We start from the raw sequence: 19,424 nt of genomic DNA on the forward strand, positions 1-19,424 counted from the left end.
TCCTGAATGTCCTTGTTTTCCTGAAAGGCCTTTCAGCAACCACTGCTAAAAAATAAATTGGGGCATGGTAATTTAATGCTCTTGTGTCACTGTCTACTCATTGTCTCTCACTTAAGCAAGAACATATTGCACATCCATTTCTCAACAGCATCACAGACTATCACTATCTAATTTAGGCTTCATCCAGGAAATAAATAGCAGGTTCTAATATGGACTTGGGAGGTGCAAATACATGTGTATACATAGCAGCATGAATGTACATAAGTCCCTTTCCTCTGCCCAGTCACAACAATTACTATGAAAGCTTCAATAACTTCATTTTGGCAAACAGAATAATGGGTCTGTGAACCAAATGTTAGCCTTAAGTCTGTTTTTCTGTTAGATCATTAGGTTTCTTTTTTCTGTGCTTGACAGATGTGTGGAAATTAAATGGGTCTGGAGTCACTAATATTTTATGAATATGAAAAGCACTGTGCTTCCTGTGAATAAAACCAACCATTATCCAGTTAATTGATCTAAATAAAATATTTTCCTGCATTTAAAAAAATATTTTCTGCTGGGAGAAAACTCTTACTTTTGCATTCTTCTCTACTTGCCTATTAAACTTGACTCATGTCCTCTGAGGAGGAATGAGTGGCAAGTCCTCTGCCCCCACCACTGTAAATAATGCCAGAACGTGTGCTATGTCATCACACACTAATCACTGTGCGGAATAACAGGAAGGGCCTTTGGAGATTACCTGGTTTAATTCCCTCACTTTATAGAGGAGGAAACCAACCAGGGTCTAGAGAGGGAAGTCCCCTGCACAAGGTCACACATATAATTAGGGGCAGACCATGTTTGTTTATATTAATACAATTCAACCTTCACTGTTCTACAAACAGCTGGTGGCTCTGTGATGGGAACAAAAACATAACACTGTTGCTACATGAACAAACTTCATTTATTCATGTAATTTATTCAAGCAAAATTTAACTAACAGTTATTGAGCCCTTCTTTATACAAGGCAGCATGCTAAACATTGGAGATCTGGAGCTGAAAATGTCAGATGAGCTCCTAGCAGGCAAGAGCTGCTCTCAGCTTCTGTAGGCAACAATCAGATTGAGTTGGTCCTTAAGAAACAAAGGTCATTGAGGACTCTTCATAGCATACAACTATTGCAGCAAGACAATGGCTCCTGCCACATGCAGTAATAAAATTCAAGGGGTCATACGTTAATGTTTTCAAAATCAGTCAAGGCCGCTGCTTTCTGTTAGTAATACAATCATGAAAAATAACATGTAAGTAGCAAGAATAGAGCTACAGGACACTGATTCACATACTCCACTGATTCTTGAGTTGCAGTTTTCCTCAGACTTCCTACTCCTTAAAATCACTACTTCAAAAAAAAAATTATTCTTGTAAACTCTGGACTAGAGGTCGAGATTGGAGGGTTCTTCTCTTAGGTGGATATTCTCAAGGAGTTTAAAAAAACGGCCAACAAAAAACCAACTTATACTCCTTTAAAAATGTCAGTCTAGATAAAAGCCAATATCCCTTTGAGCTAAAAATTCTTTCAGGAAATACCTCACTTCACGTTTTGGTAGAAAATATATTTTTATCACTGAAGTATTTTTTAAAGAAATAGAAATATGTATAGCATGAGTGATTATTTTTTTGTGTGTAACAGGATTACACAAAGTGGAAGAATCAGAAATAAATTCCTAGAAGGCAAGGGCGGTGCCTAGCATGTCTTTGTACATGCAGCTCATAAAAGAGCACTAAAAAAATAGTGGTCACTCAGAGACTTTGCCAAATCTCAAGTAGGAAAGATTCAAAGTCATAGAGATAAAAACTAATAGAAAACATGGTTAATTTCAAATATAAAATTGCATTACTCATGATACATCCAGTTCACTAAGCAAAGACATGGAGAGACTCTGATTTCTAATTCTAAATAGTACAGTGTGTTGGTTAAGAGCCTTCACCTTGGGGAAGACAGATCTGGTTGGAAATACTGGTTCTGTCAAAATAGTTTCAATAAGATTCAATAACATTAGCAACTATGAAGACGAAGTAGTGAGAGCTGGTGATTTATATTCCTAAATTGAAATATACTTGAAACTGCAAAATTTTATTTAATATTTTAAGCAACGTTTCAGAAATGATACAGATCACTTCCTAGATCTCCTTTAGTCCAGTAACATGCATTATTCACCAAATTCTGCAAATCCTTTTCTGGTTTCCCCACATTAGATCTTCCATAGCCAGTTGTTATTTTTATCTCTTAAGGACACAGACAGTTAACAACAAGTGGATTAGAAACTGGAGTTAAAGAAGTGACTGAGAACCAAAAAGGATTTACTTAATTGTCTATTTTATGTAAAAACAAGCCTTGGGCCCTAAAGAGGAAAGTGAGTCTGTTTCTTAACAGATAATTACCCTGGAGGATAGTTTCAGTGACCATTCCATTGCCAGAAGAGTCAGCAAATTGGCAGCCTGGTCCTTCCATTCCTCTCTTCTGGTATTTCAGCAAGATAAGGTGGTGTCAGATCAATTACCCGCACTTTCTCTCACCCTGGGCTTTCCATTTTCCACTAGCAATCAAGGACAGTTCCTTTCCTTGTTTCAATGCCAATCACCCTCTCCCCCCTCCCTTAAAAATCAGTGGAATCTGCCTTGGGTTAGGAAAGTTCCAAAATACTTTCTAGGCAGAATCATGGAAATTAAAGATGTGGAGGACCTCATTGGATCATCTAGTTCATCTATTTCCCATTAAGGAGTTTTCCAGATGGAAGATTTTCATATGCTGGATGCCTCCTCCAGTTTCTGCAGGGCCTAAAGTCAGATTTTGAGCATCTAAGACTAATGTGGAGAGGTGAATAAGGCCTGCATTCAATAATTTCATAGACAGAAAAGTGCCTTATCCCAAAGGTGTTATCATGTTACAACAGCTTTTGGATGGAAAGAGGTGACACCTCATCAGAACAGTTCCGTGAGAGGGCTGTATGGTGCTCCAAGCACCGTGGCCTGACATTTCTTTTGCAGAGAGCTGTGTTTGGTTGCTGTGTCCTGAGCACAATGGAACCCATTGGGAACTCAGTCTTTTTTTTTTTTCTTTTTTCCTTTTTTTCTTTTTTCCTCTCTCTCTCTCTTTCTTTCTTGTTACTCTAGTTTTCTACACATAGAAACTGCTGTTTGGGGGATTTTTCTAGAAGTCTCCTGGAAGAGAGAAGTAATGTCTAATGGGACATGGATAAATCTACAGGAGGACATCAGTCAGTAAGAGACACGTTTTTCATGAGCAATTTATTTATGAAAGTCTCCTTCATATATTTCCATCAACATCACACAATGCTGCCAAACATTTGTAGTGTTATATTAAAGAGCCACCTTAAGTGAGTGCCACGTGGTTACATGGTTATGGTCACAATATGGTCTAGAACAGCCTTCTGATTTTTTCATGATACAGAAATCCAACTTTAAAATCAGGTGAGGTGGAATCCTGGCTTGCTTGCTTTCATAGCTGTACAAACTTGCATAAGTTATTTAGCCTCTCAATCAACTCATTTGTGAAATAATTTTTTATAAGACAAAATAAATGTTAAAATATCTGGCCCAGGCTCAATGCAAAATAAATAGTAGTTTTTCACTTCCTTTATTTTTCAATGGTAATTAATCCAGGAGCCTTGGAAGAATCCCAAAAATGAGGAACAAATGTGAAAATGTTTCTTCCCCCTGCCTCACTTTAAGAAAAAGCCCAAATTAATTCTGCATTTTTTTGGTAATAGTGGTTTGCTTCTGAGTACACAGCTCCTTGATACTTTTTTTAAAAGAAAAAAGAAAATCTTGCATCCAGTGTAGAGCTGACAAAAACACAAGAATTTTAGATACTAAACTATTAAATCCTACAGGACTCCATGATGCCCTTGACCTGACACACTAAAATATACGTTAAAAAATTTAATAACATTGGAATTATCAGAGGTGCTGTACGCATGGGTCAAAATGGTTAAGTCTCTTGATTGCCATTAGCAGGTATAGGGGATCAGAATTTGCTACCCCAAAATCTGTCTCTTTGGCTTGATTATTTTTAAAAACAAAAGACTCAGAAAGAAACTTTGACCTTCCGCCTAACTGCCTAACAGAATTTAAGACAAAAGACCTGTTTCAGGAAGGAGCTATCACCATAAGTAACTATAATGGTAAACAGGGAGGAACTTAATAAGACCCATTGAGTCAATGTCCTCCCCATGTCCCATTGTCTTTGCAAGCTATGGCAAACACTTGTGTACCAAACATTTGCTTTTCCACCTCCCTGTGAATTGCCTTTCTCCCCCTTGAAGTCCCAAACTACTACCCTCAACATCCCCTTTTGTCTTTAGCTGAAGATGGCATTTAAGGTGGTAGCTTTGACCATTTTAGCAAGTTACTCAGTTTCCCTGGTTTCTCCCATGTATACAGGTTATTAAATTTGTTTGATTTCCTCCTGTTATTCTGTCTCATGTCAACTTAATTCATAGGCTAGCCAGAAGAACCTAAAGGGTAGAGGAATATGCCTTCCACCCCAACACAGGGAACAGCTTGAACTAACAATCACAAAGGGCATCTTTAGGAATGATTTGAGGAACAGCTTTCCTTGAAATACTTTTCCCTCAGATACTTCACATTTTTCCTCTTTCCTCCTACTTTGTTATTCAAATGTCATTTTTTCAGTGAGGCCTGATCTCCCTTAATAAAATTATAATCCCCTACACACTCCTGATACCCCTTCGCAAACCCACTATATATTTATTTATATTGTTTGCTTTCTGTCTACTCTCAATAAATGCAAGATCCACAAGGGCAAAGATTACAGACCATTTTATTCATTGCTTTTGCTTTGGCAACTAAAACAGAACCTGGCATACAGTGAGAACTCAGTAAATATTTATTCAATAAATGAATGAATCTGAATCTCATGAAATCTGACGAAGAATAAAAACTTGGCTTCAGAAAGAGAAAGGGTCATGTTCTTTAGAAGCAGGAGTATTTAGATTTTCCCCCTGGAGCTCTGCCATTATGATGGAAGTCCACATTTATGGGTAGAATGTGTCTTCTAACGTCTCACTCAATGTTAACTCTCTGTTAGCATACCTAAAGGATTCATTTGAAGGAGGGTATAACTAACTTGCCTGCCATTAGCATCAGATGGCACCTCAAATATTTCTGCTTAGATTCTGGAGCAGTGGCCAACAGTTAAATGCTTACCAAGTAGTATATAGGTTTGAAACAGACTGAGTGTAGTTCACTGGGAAGGAGAGTACCCTAGTAGTGTACATTAGGGGATAGTGTATTGAAGCAGAGAACCAATTCCCCTCTTAAAAGGTGAAGCCCTTATTCGGTATGGCTGGTGTTCTATTGGGCCAAAACCCACTTTTCCCAGAGCTTCTGATTTTCAAAAGAAGCTGCAAATGTGGATCTTTCTATAAAATCTCCCAATTTCAAAATTGTGAAAACTTCTTAAAATATTGTGTTAAAATCTATTGCAAAGGTCATGCAAAGCAAGTCTAGAGGACAGATGTGGTCAACAGGCCCTATGTTTGTAACTTCTGATCTAGAGTATCTCCCAGTTCTAGTTATTTGAATTTGATAATGTAAGCCATCTTCACTTTATTTGTAACATTTAAAAAATTGCTAACAAAATTTGCTGCTTTCCAAACTAGATTTCTAATATGCATATTTTTTTAGTTTCTCTTTCTAAAGGATCCTCTTTATTCTCTTGATTATTTTAGTGCTGTCCTTTAAGGCCTTATGTAGTTCTGCACTTCTATATCTCCCTTGAGTGCTAAGCGGAATAGGTAAAAGAACACTGAATTTGCATGTAGAAAAATCCAGGTTCTATCTCTGGATTTGCCTGCCTCTTACTAGTTATGAAAGCTTGAACAGTTATTTAAACTACTTAGATCTATGCTCTTCTACCTTTTAAATGAGAATGACAGCACCTATTCTTTTCATCTGATGTGAGACCTTGCACCTGAAAGATTTTGCAAACTATAAAGTGCTTACAATGTAAGATTTATTCAAGGATAGTAACACCCTTGCTTTATATAATAGTTGAGTCCCATTGAATGCTTTATTTCTAATAAAATGCCTTATTGCCAATAAAATTCTTTATATCCAATAAAATTTAGAATGCATAATTGCATGGTTTTGTTGTTGCTGCAGATCAACAATTTCCATAACATTCTGAGATGTTCTCTAGACTCTATGATCTTTTTCTTAGGTCGTAATTTATAATTCACTGTGTAATAGCTTATAAATTCATTTTTTCCTCAACCTAACTCACCCAAGCCTTTTTGCCCTTCAAATCAACTTTCTGAATATGTTCTTTTTGTTGTCAATTATCTCCTCTCAGTCACACTCAATTGTATTTATGAAGGGATATTTGATCCTTTCTCACTCATTCTTCATTTGAAATTACCTTTCTGGGGCTGGCCTGGTGGCACAGTGGTTAAGTGCCCACGTTCCACTTCAGCAGCCTGGGGTTCGCCAGTTCGGATCCCAGATGCGGACGTGGCACTGCTTGGCAAGACATGCTGTGGTAGGCATCTCACATATAAAGCAGAGGAAGATGGGCATGGATGTTGGCTCAGGGCCAGTCTTCCTCAGCAAAAAGAGGAGGATTGGCAGCAGATGTTAGCTCAGGGCTAATCTTCCTTAAAAAAAAAATTACCTTTCTCCTTAATCTCCACCTTCAAAATTCACATCTAGACATCACTGACTGCTCAAATAACATGTTTTTCATGAAACTCCCAAATCTTCCACCTAAAAATTACCTCTTACTCTTCTAAACATGTATATAAGCTTAGTGCATTTCACTTTGATTAATGTTTGTACTCATGTATCAAAATAAGTACAATGACTCAGTCTTGTTCACTTTTGTAGCCCCTATAACTCTTAAAATAGAATGTGGATATAATAGGTCCTCAAAATAAACTGGATGAAAGGATTTTTCTTTAACTCCATTACCTTTATTTTCCTACATCAAAGTCAAGTGTTATTATTCTTTATTTTCATTGGTTGCATTATATTCTGGCATGTCATGCCTGTCAACTCATTATTTCATACACAGAAGACCTTGGCAATTAGGAAAAATAAAACTTAAAAGATTCTCTCTGCCTTTCTTTCTAAGCAATATATTTAACATGCTGGTTGAGATTGTGTTCCAGCATCAGTCCCTGGGGAACCTCAACACTAACACTTTTCTAAGTAGAGAGATGATCACTTATTCCTACACATTGCTTCCTGTCATTAAGCCATTTCCGTACGTAAGAAAACATTTTCCATAATAACAAGGAAACCATGTTTTTTTTTTAAATTTTTGCTTGACCACCTATAGGATACACACTTTCAAAGTCTTTTTGAAAGTAGAAATAAAGTTACCCTCTCTTTTGTCGATGTCACCTCTGAGAAATCTAAGAGATTCATTTATTCAATAAATCTTTGTTGAGAACCTGCTAAGTGCCAGGCACTGTAATAGACTGTAAGGACACATAGGAGGAAAGCCCATTTAGCCCTCAAGAAGCTTCATCTTCTGCAATTGGCTAAGTGCTCTAATGAGAGTACAGAGGGGCAAATTTCTAACTCTACCTTGGAAGGAGGCCAAGGTTTAACTGAGGTGGACACTTAAGCAGAGTCTCCAAAGACAATTTACTTGGTGGTCAAAGGACAGGAAGTACATTTTGAGGAAAAGGAATAGCACATGCTAAGGCATGGAGGCATGCAGCAGCATCACAGTGTGGTGAACTACATGCGGACTGTCAAGCATTTCTGGAGAGGAGCCATGGAGCAAGATGAGAATGGAAGATGCCTTGTTGTAGAAGGTCTTCTGAACTACAGTGGAAAGTTCCTATTTTATCCTGCAGTCTGAGCAATTAAACATTTGCAAGCAGGGAATGGGACCATAAGATATGTCCTAGTGGTATTACTCTGATGATGAAATAAAGGCTGTACTACGGAAGGTGAGGCTGTTTGCAGATTATCTGAAAAATCTAGTTCCACGCTCTAAGCTGTTGGAGCAGCAACAACAAGGAAAGGAGGAAACAAGATGTAGTATTTGGGAAGTTTAATCAATAGGAATATACAATTGTGATTGAGTTAATTAGTAGAGCATTAATTTCTCCTTGTGGAAACATATCCCCCCAAAAAACTATATTTTTCTAGGAATCCTTGATACCATCTATCATTCTTTCCAGGTGCTGCCATCCTGACAAGTATGGGGATACGAATCACCACTCTGAAGTTCCCAGGTTTGCTTCCAATTTCCTCCCAATGGACACTGTGAACTGGAAACCATTAGTCTTTGCTACCACAAGTCAGCTTAGCATGACAGTTTGCACATTCTAGCCAAAAGTTTCACCAGGGTCCCTAATGACTTATTTATACGTAGTCTGTCAATTAAATATAGAACATACTCTTTATTTACTCAGTACAACTTTGTTTTTAGATATTAACTTGCCATAATTTGTGCATCCCTTGCTTTCCTTTAAAGATGATCTTATCCCTCCCTTGAACAATCTCTGCTCATCCCTCATTTCTCATTCTAGCTTGCCAATGTGAGACATAGTTGAGTTACTTTTGTTATGTGACACACATTTTTCCTTAGGTTTCTAATAAGGTCATTGTGGGTGACTGGAGGCTTCCTGTGTCCTAGTTCCTCTCTAAATGATTCCTATTTCCTTTACTGATTTATGCCAATAAGTGAGGATAAAGAAATAAGGGACAGAATGGAATTCTGATACATTATATATAATATTCCATAAAATGAAAACTGATGGGTCTACCCTTAATTCTTTAATTTTGTTATTTCTTAAGATCCTAGAAATATAATTAAAGCATACCAATTGTCCTATTAATTCCATATATTCATTCTAGTATTGCTTTTAAGCACAGAAAAAAATTGGAAACAACCAAAATGCACTAAGATGGTATAGTGACATAATTATGGTATGTCTAGATAATGTACTAAGCAGCTGTTAAAAATTATTATTTTAGTCTGCATATTTTGACATGAAAAGCTATTCATTATATATAATAAAGGAAAAACACATTACACAGTTAGATGTGGAGTATGATCTTATTTTGTGCTAGATTTCCTTTTACATGATTCTATTTCAGTGACAGAATTTCAGGTAACTTTAACTTAATTTTTACTATTTTATATTTTCTAGTGGAGGGAGCAAGGTGAAAATTTAGAATACTTGCTCTCTTTATTTGGGAATATTTGTCCTGAGTTTGAGCTTTGCTAACGTTTTCAGAATAAAATATTAGCAATAAAAATGATCAACATCATGTTTTAAGAATGTTTTCATGACATGTTGCAAAACAAAACAAAATAAACCCCAAACCTGCCATCATTGTCTCTGAGTTGGCAGCTCTTTTTTGACAAGGGAGAGACACTGGGTCTCCCCTATACCTAAGTCTAGGTAGGGTTAATTTCACAAATGGTAGTGCCACTACGACTAAATCAAATTGGCAATGCCAGATTAAATATTTCTGGGTTTATATTTAAACTTTATGTCTATTTTTTAAAAATCAAACTGAGCTTTTTTTTTTCTTTCTCTACATTCTTTTTGTTGAAAGAATCCCCACTCTCCCACCCTCCAGTCCAGTACACAAGGGCATCGTTCGGCATTATTATTCCAGACTAAGAAAAGGAAAGGACAGCTATTGGGTCAGTTGACATTCAGATCTGTCCTTATTTTCTTGGTGGCACGCATCTTGACGTTTCCCTCTTGATAACTAGTGTTGGTAAATTGTGTGCATTTTTCTTTCCTTTTATTTTATTCCCTTTTACTTTGGCAAGTTTCATAGAAAGAGGGGATGACTCCTTCCAATATCCAGTGTTTTGTTTTGTGTTTTTTCCTTTCCTTCACAATCTGGAAAATTTCACTATGAAATCTGAAACCCAATAATATGCGACCAACACATTTTGCATGTTAATTCACCAAGAAGATAAATCACATTTTCTCATGTTTCCAGAATCCCTAGGATTATAGGGCATCCCACACTTGCTCTCTGGATGCTCTGCACTGGAGCCCCATCTGGTTTTCTTTTCTAAACATCTTCCCCTGAGATCCTCTTTAATTTGAATTGTATTAAATTCATCAAACTTCTTAATGAGCCTTGAGCATTGTTCAACTTCTGTGGTGGTCTCTCCTGGATAGTAGCAGAGGGGAATCTTAACTGCCTTCAGTATATGTACTTCTGGGCGTTCCCATCAGGTCTAAGCACTGTTTCACATTATGTGATTGTCATAAATAACTTGGTTGAAAGGGTCAATGTTTTCTTATCTTGAAGAGAGTCAAAGGCCAGTTCGCATTTATCTAGGAAATGCACCTCACAGATGCTAGTCTTAAAAGCTCCTCAGGGGATGGGTGGGGAAATACTATTATACTTACATAATTCTAAAAACCTGGGGGGTAGTAACCAACTACACAAATTCTTCCCTTTCCTTTTCATCAAGGCCACAGCAAAAGAAAAAGAAAAAAACACCACTAGTAATTTTATTTTTCTTACAATTCACAGTTTCTTCTCAGTAGTATATACTTTCCTTGTCACGTCTTAGCTTATTTCCTTTAGGATGTCTTTTACTTGTATACGAAGTGAGTTGTAAGAGCAGAAGCCAAGGGCTTTTTTATTTTGTTTTCCTATGATGAACTGGGATCTAACTTAAGAAATTTAACTCAAATCAAGTTTAAAAAAAATAATAAAGTTTTGTAACAGTGTTTTAAAGGCCCCCTACACAGTCTACAGCTGTCTGGATCTGTTCCTGGATAGAAATCATAGATGAAGTCTGTGATATCTCCCTATTGAATTTTCAGTCCACCACCCAGTTTCAGTTCATGCTGTCTGCTCCTTGCCAAATTCCACTTCCTTTAGACTATAATCCATGTGCATTTATTTATGTTTGAAGTCTGGGAAATCAGCTTCTAAATACCAAAGTTGAATTTTACCAATTCACTTTAAATAATTGGTAAATGCCTGCAAAATTCTTCTTAAAACAAATATTGCGAGACCAATTCTACTTTATTGTTGACTTCTGCAACTGAGTTACAGGTTCCCTTTTCTTTAAATCAGCTTTGTTGAGGTGTATTTTATATACAATAGAACGCACTTAAGTGTACAGTTCGATGAATTTTCATAATACATACATCCATGTAGCAACCAATCCAAGCAAGATATAGAATCACCCTAAAAATTTCCCATATGCCTCTTCCAGAGTGCACAGCTAGGGCAAAATTCCTACAGTAGGACCGAGCTTGGCAGGTATAGGGAACTGAAAGAAAGCCAGCAGAGCTGGCTTAGTGAAGAATGATATGAAAAGAGGTCAGAGAAGCAGGTGGGGTGTGATCTGGCATGAAGTAAAGTTTGGTTTTATTCTATTTCCCATGTTAAGAAGATGTTGGAACCTTATACATAGAGGAATATTATGATCTGATTCACATCTCATTTTCCTTCCATTTCCATCTGTCCAAGCTGATACTTTCCACCTGGCCTAGATCCCCTGCTTCATGCTTCCCTCTTGTCATCCACAAGAATCTTTGGAATCTTTTTTACTGCCTGAACTTTCATACTACATTTTGTCTTCCATTACTTACACCATTACTTCCATTCTACCTTCTAGCATGTAAATGGATGGAAGGAAAGGAAGGAAAGAAGGAAGGAAGTGCTGGGAGCCTTTTCTTGGTCAATTACTTATACACGAATGCTCATTGCAAGGAAGCTCTGCTTCTGAGGAGCCAGCCTTAAGGCAGCCTTCCTCGGAGGTCACTGGTAGTTATAAATATAAAAAGAAGCTGAAAGCTCTGCAAAGTAAAATCCCATTTAAAATTGTTATCCAGCATGTCTGAGTCATTGAACCATGTCTAACACGGAGTAGATTATTCAAACAGTCAAAGAAAAACCGCTTTTAATCCTTTGGTGGCATGTTCAACTTCTTAAAAATTCTACATCCAAAAGCTATCTTATATTGTAATTACATTCTAAGGAGATTATGGACACATATATAGTAGTTAATTTTATTTTGACCTTTCATACCCAGACTATCTTTAATTGTGCTGCCAACTCATCTCATATGGATACAGTTAGGGTGACCATACATGCCCTCCTTCATTCTCAAAAGTGTTCTGGTTTGGACGATCAGTTATATACTCTTAATTATAGTGAAATCATAACTTTCAAAACATATTGTCACCTTGGCCATGACACTAAATTATGTAATTATTCTATAATATAGGACTGCCCTACTTGGCAATTTATTGATATATAAGTAGTTATATGACAAGTGGGACAGAGTAGAAAAACAACCATTTGTGAAATACATACTATCCAGCATTACTCCAGGCACGGTAGCAAGTACTCTACAGTATAGCATTTAATTAATAACTACCAGGCTCAGTAGGTGCTGTTTGCATCAGCAGATGAGGGAATCGTTTCAGAGAATTAAAATAACTTGCCCAAAGTCACCTAAGTAGTAAGAGTGCCCAGGTCTTTATGGGTGCCAGAACCCCTTCTAGTCTTCTAATATGTAATATCTCTTTAAAATTAGGATTCTCTTTCTGGGAGAAATAATATAAGCACTTTAACCACGTGAACAGAAAGAGGTATTTATTAAACTCCTAGTAGGTACTGCTCACTGAGCCAGGAATTCAAAATATTATCTCTTTTAATTATTCCAACAAGCCCAAAGGAAACAAATTGTTTTCCATATTTCATTGAAAATGAGGCTCAGAGATGTTAAGAAGCTTGCTCAAAGTCACATAGCTCATTGAGGTCAGGCTGGGATTTGATTCAGCTATGTCTGGTTCTGGTACCCATGTTCTCTGCACCTAACCATGCCATTTTTAGAAGGAAAAGTTGGCATAATCTTCCTAGAACTAGACTTAAAAAGTGCATAATATACTTATTCTGCAGAAACTTTTATCCAGAGATGAAAGTCTTGCCACAGCAGGGAGGGGGCAGTAATGTCCCTCCACTTTCTCCGTGTCTTTGAAAGCGAACGTGGTTGTCAAGTACCCTACTATTAAGGTTGCCTTTTGATGGAAGCATAAGAAGGTCTATGCTTCAGGACTCCCAGCCGCAGAACAGGAAATGGAGCTGCTTCCAAGAGAAATGAAGTTACCTTCTCTGGGGGAAACAAAAAGGAGCATTTAAACAGGCAATTGATCAGTAGGAAGACTGCAAGGTGATAAAAGAACTGGGAGTCGTGAAAGCCCTTGGCATACTAGTTTTAATAAAGATGATTGTCTCCAGCTACACTTTATGCAAGGAATTCCTTGACATATGTTTCCAAGTTTTATCTTTAACAGTGCAGGTGTTTCCATTCAGAGCCAACCCCTCTCTTTACCAAGGATAAAAGACCCCTTTGGACTATTTATCTGATTAGCCAATCAGGATGTGCATTTATCTTGTTACTGATTTTAACCAGCATGTTTGCTGCTCTCCATTGTCCCAGACAGGGTGTGCTAGAGTTTTGGATGTGTGACTTTTTACTGACTAAACCCAGAACTAATTTTGAAATCATTCAAAAGTAGGCATTCATTAACATTTCCTTTTTTTAAATTAGATTACTACTTGACAAAAACCCTAATAATTCTGAGTAAAATATTAAACATTTCAAATTGATTTAACTTATGAAGACATATCTTAAAACATTAAAGGAAGTTAATATTTAACATGTAGACCCTTATAATATGCTGACATATAATTTATTTTGTAGTAATTATGTTAGAATCTCACAAACAGGAACTAGATCATTATAAAGGTAGCATAACAATCACAAATGCGTACATGACCCATAATATCTCCTCACTGTGACTATATCACTAGATGTCATAGAACAATACTAGCTAATAACATGGTTGTCAGCTCCACACAGAATATTAGCGTTACTCCTGAGGGTTTCCAGATTGAAAAAACAGTGGTAGCTCTAGCACCAAATTATACTTCTTGGTAAAGAATAAGAATCTCTTTGCCTATGTAGAAACAGCTTTGTATCATGGTGAGACAATCATGGTGAAGCTTTCTCTTTTTCTCCTTAGTACATTCAGAACTAGCATTCGCCTGGCATTCCCTAGCATCCATAAATTTAGGATTTCAGTACTACTGCAAAACAGCCACTTCTCAAAATTGGTGAGACCGTAAACCATAAGCCGCAGATATCTTTCCTTCTGAAATCTATTGGAGACTATTTGTTTAAAAGACCCCAGAGAAATTCAGCAACACATCAGGACCCTTTGTCCATTGTGATTAACTTAAAATAGACTGGAATAATGTAAATGGCATCTCTAGTGGTTTCAGGGGGTAAGAAGGGAAGAGGAGGACTGGGGGGGCAGGCAGCAGAGTCCTTTGACTTTGCAGATTAAATGGCCACAACTTGTGTACATTGCTTCTATTCACAATCCTTTGGGAATATTTCCTGGAATACAGGAAGAGAATGATGAGACTCTCTCGTGGAATACTGTATCTATCTATCTATCTATTTATCTATCTTCACAATATCAGATTCATCTGAAAGTTACCCAAAAAATACCAAATATCCTTTTAAGTACAAGAGAATGCATTAAGATGTTAAGGGATGCTTTTCTATGAACATAGATCAGCACATCAAAGCTATGATGTGTGCTTGGCCTGAGTGAACAATTACTTCATGTCTTCTTCTTATATATGCTTTTAAAGGACCCAATAAAATAATAATAATTCAAGGTAGTTGAGAAATTTAAAAATAGACTAATGTAGTCTAATGTTAGATGTTTCTGTCTCCAGCTATTTATTTATTTATCTGTTGTAATCAAAGAAGGACTTTGTGCCTGCTACAGCCCGAGAGACATATTTTGGCCCTGATTTATTACCAAAGTTTGTTGTTGCTGCTGCTATTGTTGTTTGTTATAAGCATTCTTTCCTTTACTCACATTACACTCTACTTGTGATATTTTTCAGATCTCTGAGTGTAGGTCTCACGGTGGAGATATGTCAGGGAGTGATTTCCTGAAAGAAAAACCTCAAAAAAAAAGAAATAAATCATATTCAAGAAACCAGTTTGGAATTTGTCATCTTATTTGTTGTTCATTCACTTTAGCACTACTTAGTGAATTGCATATAAAAAACGAATAGGAACTTTTATTTTTCTTTGGGTTAATATATCAACTCTGAAGGTGTAAACATAAGATTCATATCTATAATGAAAGCAATACTGTAGTTCTCAGAATTCACAAATCCCCAAGGAGGTAATGCCTCAAGTATGAACATTGCTGGTTGCATTTATTCACTTATTCCTCTGGATATGTTAAAAATAAAAGCAACAATAATAACAACAGCTTTTACAAAAGACATTATTATGGTGGCTTCGCTGTTCTCCAGAGCATCAGTTGCAATTGACAGAAGGCCGGGATAACACAAGATTGTGTTTATTTTTAAAGTTACCTCTATAAATGAATCTTCTAATTTCTAATTCTTATGTTTCTCCTTTATTGAAATAATATTTTGAGAAAACACAAATTAAAGAGTGTTTACTCAACTAAAATGGGGGCTTGCTTTAGAAGAATTTCTTTCATAAAGCATAGATCAAACCTAAGCTCATATTTTCAATATGGAAATTCTCTTGGTGATGAAAGTTATACTTAGTAAATGTGGAATGTGTGCCTCATACTTTAAGTGTTCTTGAAAATAATAACTATGCCAGTGAACTTCAAGATGATGAAGTTTAATGGGCCCTGGAGTCTGAACAGATCTCACTGCTTGCATCCAAATGTGAACTTGCAACCAGAAGTGTGTGTAGAATCAGCACAAATCAGCAGAGAATCATGGCCCTGGTGGGAAAAACATGTGTGCCAGTCAGAGGAGCCCCTGGCTGGTGTAAGTGATTGAGGAATTGAGAACTTTGGCTCCACTAAGTGTAACTGGGTGCTAGACAGGATTCCACTAGGAAACTTGCACTGGGATTAGAGTCGTTTGTACAGGATGCCAAGAAAAGCACAGTTGGTGTTGCTGGGACAGACTGAGGCACGAAGAGTGAAATCATTAGACATTATACAGTATTCTAAAAGATGAAGAATTATCTAAGAAAAAGTATTGTCTCTAATCTTTGGACCTGCTTTTTTGTTTGTTTTCTTTTTCCTTTTCCTTCTCCCTGTTGTGGTCAGCGGTTGACCTACAGCTAGGTTCAGTTATTCGGATTCTCTGGCACTAATGTCATCTGGTCTGGGAATTCCAATTAATTATTTTTGTGAAATAGCTACTATCTTAAAGCAATTCATTTATACTGGCAGAAGGTCAAGGCTAGTTTCATAGGTTTGAGCGCCTAAAATAATTGGAAAGTTTTCCCTTTTCATGTCCTGACCATGAAAGCAACTAGGTAGTACCAAAGAGAACTGTGGGGCTTCTGGCATTATTGGCCTTTGCTTCAGTAACAAGAAGAAAAAGGAATGATTTGGAAGGACATAGGAAATTTAGCTCTTACCTGGATGGATCATGTCAAGTTTTGGTTTTTCCATTTCCTTGTATTTCATTATTTTTGGACAATTATCTAATTTCACAAAGTGGTTGTGAAAACACTGCTGACAGTTGAGATTGCATCCATGGGTCATTAACAGTCACCAGGAGATTGAGTCTACAGTGAGCGAGCAGCAAGAATCTGGGAAGAGGCAAAGGGCACAGAGATATTAGACTAAAAAGAAACTATGTTAAAAATTCATTTTAAATAGCACAAGACTTCTCCACTCTTTTTCCAATCAATATAGTTACAAGGTAGTTCAACTCTCAAATACAGTGTGGGGATAAGAAAGAAGTAAACCAGGTAAATTAACATACCAATGGTATTATTTTAAGTCTTCAAAACTCCTTATAATTACAAGAAAGGTGTATTAATATATTAGGAATTTACAGTTAAAAGTTGAATTACTGCCAAATAATGAATGAGTTATCATAATTTCATTAGAGTCAGGGAAAGAAGGAAATCAAACCAACCAGCTGAAAACAATTATTTACTAAACAGTACTTTGTTGATAGAAATTTAGGAATTAAACAAGTCCTGTGACCTATAATCTAGTATGAAAGAAAGTTTACCTATCTATTGCTTTCACATTCTTTGATGTAAGCTGTAGACTTTTAGAAACTCTCAACATCTTCCAGTGGTGTGCCTTGCTGTAAAGGGAGGAGACAGAGAACAGTGTTTACAGTTTATTTTAAGTCAGGTGTTTAACACACACTATCTCACACAGTCTGGATTAAATGCCACTGGGAGAAGCATTATAGTCATTTTTTATTTTTTTTTGCAGGGAAAGATACATCTGTTGCCAATCTTCATCTTTTCCCTCCTCAAAGCCTCAATGCATAATTGTATATCCTAGTTGTAAGTCCTTCCAGTTCTTCTATGTGAGCCACCGCCATACCATGGCAACTGAAAGACAGGTGGTGTGGTTCCACAACTGGGAAATGAACCCAGTGAGACAAAGCAGTGAGAGCCCAAAACTTTACCCAAGGCTGGCTCGACATGATCATCTTTTTAGTGAATTAAAACATGAACCTTGAAGGTAGAAAATAACTCCACTGAGGATATATTGTTAATACGTGGTGTAGTTTAGGTTTTAAACTGAATCATTTCTATCTACAAACTCATACTTTGTTTACTTCACTGACGAGCTATAAGTGGAAAGCAACTAAACATATTTTCAAAAACCTGTACTTTTACCCTAGCACCATAGGAGTGAAAAAAAATCAATGGAAAAAGCCTGCTTCATTCACACTTCATTCATTCAGGGAGAGTGGTTTTGAGCAGTGAACTGACCAGGGCCAAGCAAAGAATCAGCATACGTGCCCGTAGCCTTCTCCACATATCCTCATTGTCTGGAAAAGCCTGATGTTCTGTACTTTTTTGTGTGTTGGTCAGTCAGGTGTGGCCACAAAAGGAGACATAGAAGAGGCTCAGGAAAACAAAGTTTATTATTTACTGACAGGTCCAAGGCGCAGGAGGCATGGCACGCTGGGCAAGGCCACGTGGGAAAGACACCAAGGCCGTCAGGAGGCAGAAGACAAGAACAGTAGCAAGAGAAAGCACTAGACCAGTGCCTTTACTGGTTTTTCTACGGGAAAGGCAATGCAGGGCAGGGTGGACAGTCTAGGACTGGCTAGTTTGAATAATTTTGGTAGGCTTTATATGGCTATAGGGGTGGTCCCTAGTTGCCTGGCCTCTGGCTCTAGGATGGTAAAGGAAGACAAATACTTTCTCCTGGGGTGTGTGGGCTTGGTTAGTTTGCACATCAAAGACGTGTTCCTTGCTGCATTCTGCTATCTCTAAGAACTGGCCGGCCTCCCTCCCAGCTAGAAAGGTTTTTTAAGATGTCGAAACATCATAATCTTCAGAAAGTTTAAAATACATACAATTCACCCAACTGCCTGTCTCACAGGCCATAGTTATTTTTGTCTCTTGGCTTTCAAGTCACTGTCTCTTCAGGTCTTTGGTTTGAGAATATAGTGAATGTTCTTGATTACCTTATTAGCAGACATTCTTCATTCCACCTCCCAGAGAAACCCAAGTCTAAATTGGTTCAGATTTCTAACTTGCTTCACGTAACCCATATGACTCAAGAAAAAGCTGACCACATCACCCTCTGCTCATAGGTGAGCTTGATTTGTCTAAGGGTAACCACCCTGCTTTATTAGCAATTGAGTCAAGCATGAGTATGTGACTCTATTTTGACCAAAAAGATGTTAAGATTTCTGGAGAGTTTTAGAGAAGCACTTCATGGATCTGTGAGAGGGATACAGGAAGCCTCTCTTTCTCATGCTGGATGTGAAGTAAAACACATGTGACAGAACTTCTAAACTAAAGGTATTTTGGGGCTGAGGGCTCAACAATCGTACCCCTGGATGTCCTCTCATTATTTAAGCCAGGTTGAGTTGGATTTTTTTTTGCACATATGGTTCCAAAAGCTTGCTACCTTATACAGGAGCTTTAGGTAAGTTGGAAAGGGCTTGAGAGGACCCCACTCTAACACTGGCTCTGGTGTTTATCCAGGACCACTGTTTAGAACTTCTGCTATTCTACTTTCGCCTTCCAGAAGGTTTTGCATTGGAGGGAATCAGCACAAAGGAAAGCATTTTCAGTGATTTGGGTTCACACAATGGGAAATTAGTTGACCATCTACACTGTGTCAGCCACTCTTCTGGGCTGTAGAGACATAATAGAAAATGAAACAAAATCTCCAGCAACAAGTTCTGTTTCAAAGGAGGAAAAAAGGCAATAAACAAATAAACAGATAAGTGTCTATGTCAGATGGCATGAATATTTTCACGCCAAGGCAGAAGAATATTTTAAGTAAATATTAAGTGCCATGAAGAAGAGTACAAGTAAAAGAGAGTAAAAGAGTACAGAATGGCAATGGGAGGGGGTGCTATTTTATATA

The 19,424-nt window shown here is 37.3% G+C and overlaps 1 protein-coding gene across 1 annotated transcript in view; it reads left to right on the forward strand.

Moving 5' to 3' along the window:
- The window catches only part of LOC138923694 (collagen alpha-1(I) chain-like), a 221,156-nt gene that overhangs the window by 116,069 nt on the left and 85,663 nt on the right, over nucleotides 1–19,424 (forward strand). Inside the window, exon 3 of the mRNA XM_070264300.1 lies at nucleotides 8,217–8,270. The gene's annotated coding sequence lies outside the window, so the exon portion shown is untranslated. The remainder of the gene's footprint in view (nucleotides 1–8,216; nucleotides 8,271–19,424) is intronic.

The sequence above is a fragment of the Equus caballus genome, chromosome 4 (assembly GCF_041296265.1).
Source record: "Equus caballus isolate H_3958 breed thoroughbred chromosome 4, TB-T2T, whole genome shotgun sequence".
NCBI lineage: Eukaryota > Metazoa > Chordata > Mammalia > Perissodactyla > Equidae > Equus > Equus caballus.